This window comes from Colobus angolensis, unplaced genomic scaffold (assembly GCF_000951035.1).
Source record: "Colobus angolensis palliatus isolate OR3802 unplaced genomic scaffold, Cang.pa_1.0 Scaffold9, whole genome shotgun sequence".
Lineage (NCBI taxonomy): Eukaryota > Metazoa > Chordata > Mammalia > Primates > Cercopithecidae > Colobus > Colobus angolensis.
In genome coordinates this window covers 3,642,598-3,648,102 of record NW_012122931.1, presented here as the reverse complement: position 1 = coordinate 3,648,102, position 5,505 = coordinate 3,642,598, and the positions used below count along the sequence as shown (strand labels likewise).

The 5,505-nt window shown below is 57.0% G+C and overlaps 1 protein-coding gene across 1 annotated transcript in view; it reads left to right on the top strand.

Annotated features, from left to right (window-relative positions):
• The window catches only part of AIF1L (allograft inflammatory factor 1-like), a 26,892-nt gene continuing 21,387 nt past the window's right edge, over nt 1-5,505 (top strand). Inside the window, exon 1 of the mRNA XM_011931191.1 lies at nt 1-60. The gene's annotated coding sequence lies outside the window, so the exon portion shown is untranslated. The remainder of the gene's footprint in view (nt 61-5,505) is intronic.

Genomic DNA, 5,505 nt, shown 5'->3' with positions numbered 1-5,505 from the left:
GGGAAGGCGTTCGGCTTGCTCAAAGCCCGGCAGGAGAGGAGGCTGGCCGAGGTCAACCGGGTAAGTTCCGCGCCCAGAGCAGCACGCGAGGCCCGGAGAGGACCCTGCTTCCAAGGCGGCCTCTTTGTCTCCTCCAGGAGGGAAGGCGTTCGGCTTGCTCAAAGCCCGGCAGGAGAGGAGGCTGGCCGAGATCAACCGGGTAAGTTCCGCGCCCAGAGCAGCACGCGAGTCCCGAGCCGCGCGCTGCGCGGGTGCCGCCTCCGTCCGCGAGGCCATGCGGTCTTCCAGATCTACCCTCTTCCTCTCCTTCCCCTGGGCTTCCCTCAGGTGCCTCCCTCCGCCCCCAGCCCCTTCGCCTCCAACTCCAGGTAGATCCGCCTCCGCCTCCCGCCTCCGGTCCCGGCGTCTCGGGTTGCAAGTTGTTACTCTTGCAACTGGGGACTGGGGAGGTGGGGCCGGGTCAGGAGCTCGGATGCCAGCCGGCTCGTGGCTCCCCGCAAGCCCGCTTGAGAGCAGCCCAAGGATTTGGCGCGGGAAGTGCCCCAGGCCAGTGATCTCTCTAGCTCAGAACACAGGCTCCGGGTCATTTGCTGGTCTGTTGCCCAGGCTGGAGTGCAGTGGCTCAATCTCAGCTCATTGCAGCCTCCACCTTTGGGATTGAATCGGTCCTCTCTCCTCATCCTCCCGAGTAGCTAGGACTACAGGCCTGTGCCCCCACGCCTGGCCTTAGCTATTGTTGTTATAAGGGATTCTAAAGTACAAATAGAAGACTCTGATGAGCCTAGAAATACTGGCAGTTCCCCGTGGTCTCCCGCCTGGCGGCTCCTCCGAACACACCACTCCTCTTCACTCCAACTTTCAGGAATGGTTGCCTTAAGGGACTCCATGCTTTTCTTGCTGGTCCTGGTGGATTTCTCGGAAGAAATCCTGCCTACTGTTGCCAGGCACCCAGCTCCATAAATTTGCGTAGATTCTAGAAGATAAGAAACGATATCAGGACCTGTCTAGGTTGGCCAAAGCTCAAAGGCAGCACAGCCAGTGGCTTTAAAGTTCTGCAAGACCTGGGCTCTGATCTGGCCTCCACAGTGTGCCAGCTCTGTGGTCCTCAGCAGAGGGCCTCTCATCTCCAAGCAGGGCATTGTGTCGGCTCAGAGAGGGAAGGCATATGGCCTGCGTGGCCCAGCACCCAGCATTCAGGAAGCACTCACAGAACTGGCATTATTTCCTGAGGTGGACGTCTTCCAGTTTCCTTCTTAACTGGTGGCAGAGGCATGCCTGCTGAAACAAGGCTCGGCATTCCCCCCGCGGGCTCCTCTGGTCCCCTGGACACCCAGGGTCTAAGCCCAGCTGAGAGTCTGGAAGTGGGCAGCTGGTGAGGTCAGCAGAGCCTACGAAGGCTGTGGGAGGCGGGTCCGAACCTGCGGCCTGGTTGTGGTATTGCCTCTTGCCAGCAGTGTGCAGCCTTGATTCCCCCTTGGTTTCCTTGGACTGCTTGGATGTAGGCAGCCTGTCGGTTTTCCATCCACTGGCTACAGGACTCCCATTCAGTCCCCAGCTACCGGGCTCTGGGGACCTCACGGTTCCCCCCTCCAGGTAAGCTCCAGCCGCCTTACCACCACCCTCACTCTGCTTCCTGGGGGCATCTTGAGCACAGCTGGAAGGTTGCCTGGACTTCTGGCTGGGGTGCTTAGGGGTCTAGGGTTCCTGCTGGGCTCCTTCCCAGTTCACTGTGTGCCTGCCCAGCCTGGGGCTTGGCTACTCTAGCCCTCTGGACAGAAGCCTGAGACCCTGACCTCATATAGCCCCCTGGGTCACCCGGCCAGGCGGGTTCTGAGCTGGCTGGATCCACCCACAGCCGGCGGGATCCAGAGCCACAGACAGCTGGAGATGGGGGTGAGGTGACCGTGGTTGGACAAGTCAGAAGAGCTGAGAGGGCAGGGCCAACCTCGCCCTTGGGGAGGCGGGTAAAGGGTGGGGGGCGGCTCCAGGGTTGTTTTGGGAAGCCGACTGGCTTGGCTTAGAAAGAGGAGGGACTTACAGCTACGAGGGGCTGATGTGGGCAGCACTGGGACCAGGGAAAGTGAGCAGGAAGGAGCCGTGGTCTAACCATCTCAGGACAGTGCCTAGAGAGGGCAAGCAGCCGACCCAGGACCACATAGAAGCCAGTGACAAAGCTTACAGCCCAGCGTCCTTTCTCTGCCGAGAAGCTGTACTGAGACCCAGCACATGAGCTCAGCTGCTGTAGGGCTGCTGAGGCCCAGGAAACGGGACCCTGTAGGAAGGAGGCACCAGGATCACACGGGAAGCTTGAGCTGCTTCGCCACAGTGGAGGAGGGTGGCCCCACCAGTTTAGTCATGAGGTACCTGCAAGCACTGATCTGTGACTCTGGGCAAGCCACTTCACCTCTCTGAGCCTCCTTCTCCAAAAAGATAATGATTGTGATTTTTTTCAGTGAGGCAATCTATGTAAAGCACCCAGGAGAGCTGGCTGCGGACCTGATAGTTATCAGGACAGTTTCTTGGTCCGTGGCCTCAAGGTGCAGGGAGTGGAAGATACGCTGCCGCGGCTCATGCTGGTCGTCCAGCCCAGCAGAACCTCATCTTCCCCAGCCTGAAATGGGAGCGGGGATCTCTGCTCTCTCTGGAGTCCCAGCAACCATTAGCCAATGGAAGTGGATGGAAGCTCTTTGCACACTGTAGGGGAGTCGCTCCGTGTGAGAGTCTGAATTGGTTCACCCATGGCCGTGGCTGCAGTGGAGAGACCTCGAGCTAGGTGGATTTTAGTCAGAATTGTGCTGGCAGTTCGGACTGCCTTCCCTGGGGGTGCAGCTTCACTGCCCCACTGGAGTGTGGATTCTGGGGGCCTGGGCTAAGCCCAGGATTCACTGCCAAAGAGTCCCTGCTTCTGTGCCAGGCAGCTTGGACACCACCATGGCTGCTGCCTGGGGCACAGCCCAGCTTGGCTGGCAGATCTAGGGGCTTCTCTGGGCCAATACCTAGTTCTCTTTGGGGCCTTTCTCCTCCCTTGGTGTAGGCCAGCTTCCAGAGGGGCAGGGTAGCTCGGCCTTAGCCTTTTTTTTTTTTTCAGGGTCTCACTCTGTCACCCAGGCTGGAGTGCAGTGGCGTGATCTCGGTTCACTGCAACTTCCGCCTCCCGGGTCAAGTGATTCTCCTGCCTCAGCCTTCCGAGTAGCTGGGACTACAGGCGCTTGCCGCCACGCCCAGCTTATTTTTGTATTTTTAGTAGAGACAGGGTTTCACCACGTTGGTCAGACCGGTCTCGAACTCCTGACCTCAGGTGATCCGCCTGCCTCGGCCTCCCAAAGTGCTGGGATTACAGGCGTGAGTCACCACGCCCTGCCCAACTTTAGCTTTTTGTTGTGAACAGAGACAGGGTCTCACTCTGTTGCCCAGGCTGGGGTGCGGTGGCCCGATCTCAGCTCATTGCAACCTCCATCTCTCCCCAGCTCAAGCAATCCTCCCATTTCATCCTCCCAAGTAGCTGGGACTACAGGCATGTGCCCCGATACCCTGCCTTAGCTATTGTTATTATAAGGGATTCGAGAGTGAAAATAGAAGCCTCTAATGGGCCTAGAGATCCTGGTAGAGGAAGCCGTATGAAAGTACGCCTCGTTTTGGTTTCATTTTAGTTTTTGCTGTTGTTTTCGGAACACTTGGCATGTGCCCGTCTTGTGCCAGGTGCACTGGGGGCATTATCTTGTGAATGCCCACTCTAACCCAGGGAGTATTGTGGTTCCCATTTTCGAGAAAACGAGACTCAGAGAGGCTGGGTAAATTGCCTGGGTTTAAACAGCCTCGACTTGAACCCAGCCTATTTTCTCAATTGCTCAGCTTGGCTGGGCCTCCTGCTGGGTGCCCACCCCCAGCTCCACGCGCTATGTGTTTGTGTGTGCACGCATGTGTGTACATAGCAGCACTACCGGAGTGGGCAGAACTGGCCAGCACCTCCTACTCCCCCTACATAGCTGGCATTCCCCAAGCCCTGATGGCATGGTTGGTGACCCCAGGCCAGCCAGGCATGGCCTTATATGGCAACGGGAGAGATTTTCTCCAGCTTCCCACAGGGACAGAGAGAAGCAGTGGGGCTGGGAGGGCTGCCCCTCAAGGTGGCTGTGCCCTGGGACTTAGCAGGAGGTACTCAGGGGACAGCGAGCCCGCTGCCACATGAGCTGACTAGCAAGCGAGGTGGTGTTTGTTTGTTTGTTTTCTGAGATGGAGTCTCGCTCTGTCATCCAGGCTGGAGTGCAGTGGTGTGATCTTGGCTTACTGCAACCTCCACCTCCCGAGTTTAAGCGATTCTCCTGCCTCAGCCTCCCAAGTAGCTGGAACTATAGGCGCACACCACCATGCCCGGCTAATTTTTGTATTTTTAGTAGAGATGGGGTTTCACCATATTGGTCAGGCTGGTCTCAAACTCCTGACCTTGTGATCTGCCCTCCTCGGCCTCCCAAAGTGCTGGGATTACAGGCGTGAGCCACTGCGCCCGGCCAGCAGGGGAGATCTTCAACACAGTAACGAGCTGTGGCTGTGCTCCGTGCCCGCAGATTGACATTCATCATCTTGCTGACCCCTCAACAGGGCACCCCTGCACATAGATGCACAGTGAGAATCTCCAGACAGCCCCGTGGGATGAGGATTATCATGACTCCTATGTTTTGTTTTGTTTATTTGTTTGTTTTGGGACAGGGTCTCACTGGGTTGCCCAGGCTGAAGTGCAGTGGTATGATCTCAGCTTACTGCAGTCTTGACCTCCTGGGCTTAGGTGATCCTTGCATCTCAGCCTCCTGAGTAGCTGGGACTACAGGCATGCACCAACATGCCAAGCTAATTGTGTGTGTGTGTGTGTGTATGTGTGGAGACAAGGTTTCACCATGTTGCCCAGGCTGGTCTCGAACTCCTGAGCTTAAGCAATCTGCCCACCTTGGCCTCCCAGAGTGCTGAGATGACAGGCATGCATCACTGTGTCCAGCCATGACTCCCATTCGGGAGATGAGGAAACAGAGGCTCAGCTGGATGAAGTCACCTGCAAGGTCACCTAGCCAGGAAGTGGCAGATCTGGGATTCAAACCCAGTCACCTTGGCCCCTGTCATCAGGTGGCTGCAGCCTAGCTCTGGACACAGGCCTCTCTTGCTTATGTCAGTAAGGCTCTCTGGCTACCGTCCCAATGGTCTAGCACTCCTGGGTTGAATGAAGGGCACTCAGCATTCCCTGTCACGTTTAGGTACCTGATGGTTTTTTGTTTCGTTTTGTTTTTCGTTTTGAGTCGGAGTCTCACTCTGTCGCCCAGGCTGGAGTGCAGTGGCATGATCTCGGCTCACTGCAACCTCGGCCACCCGAGTTCAAGTGATTCTCCTGCCTCAGCCTCCCAAGTAGCTGGAATTATAGGTGTCCATCACCACTCCCAGCTAGTTTTTGTATTTTTAGTAGAGACAGGGTTTCACCATGTTGGCCAGGCTGGTCTTGAACTCCTGACCTCAAGTGAT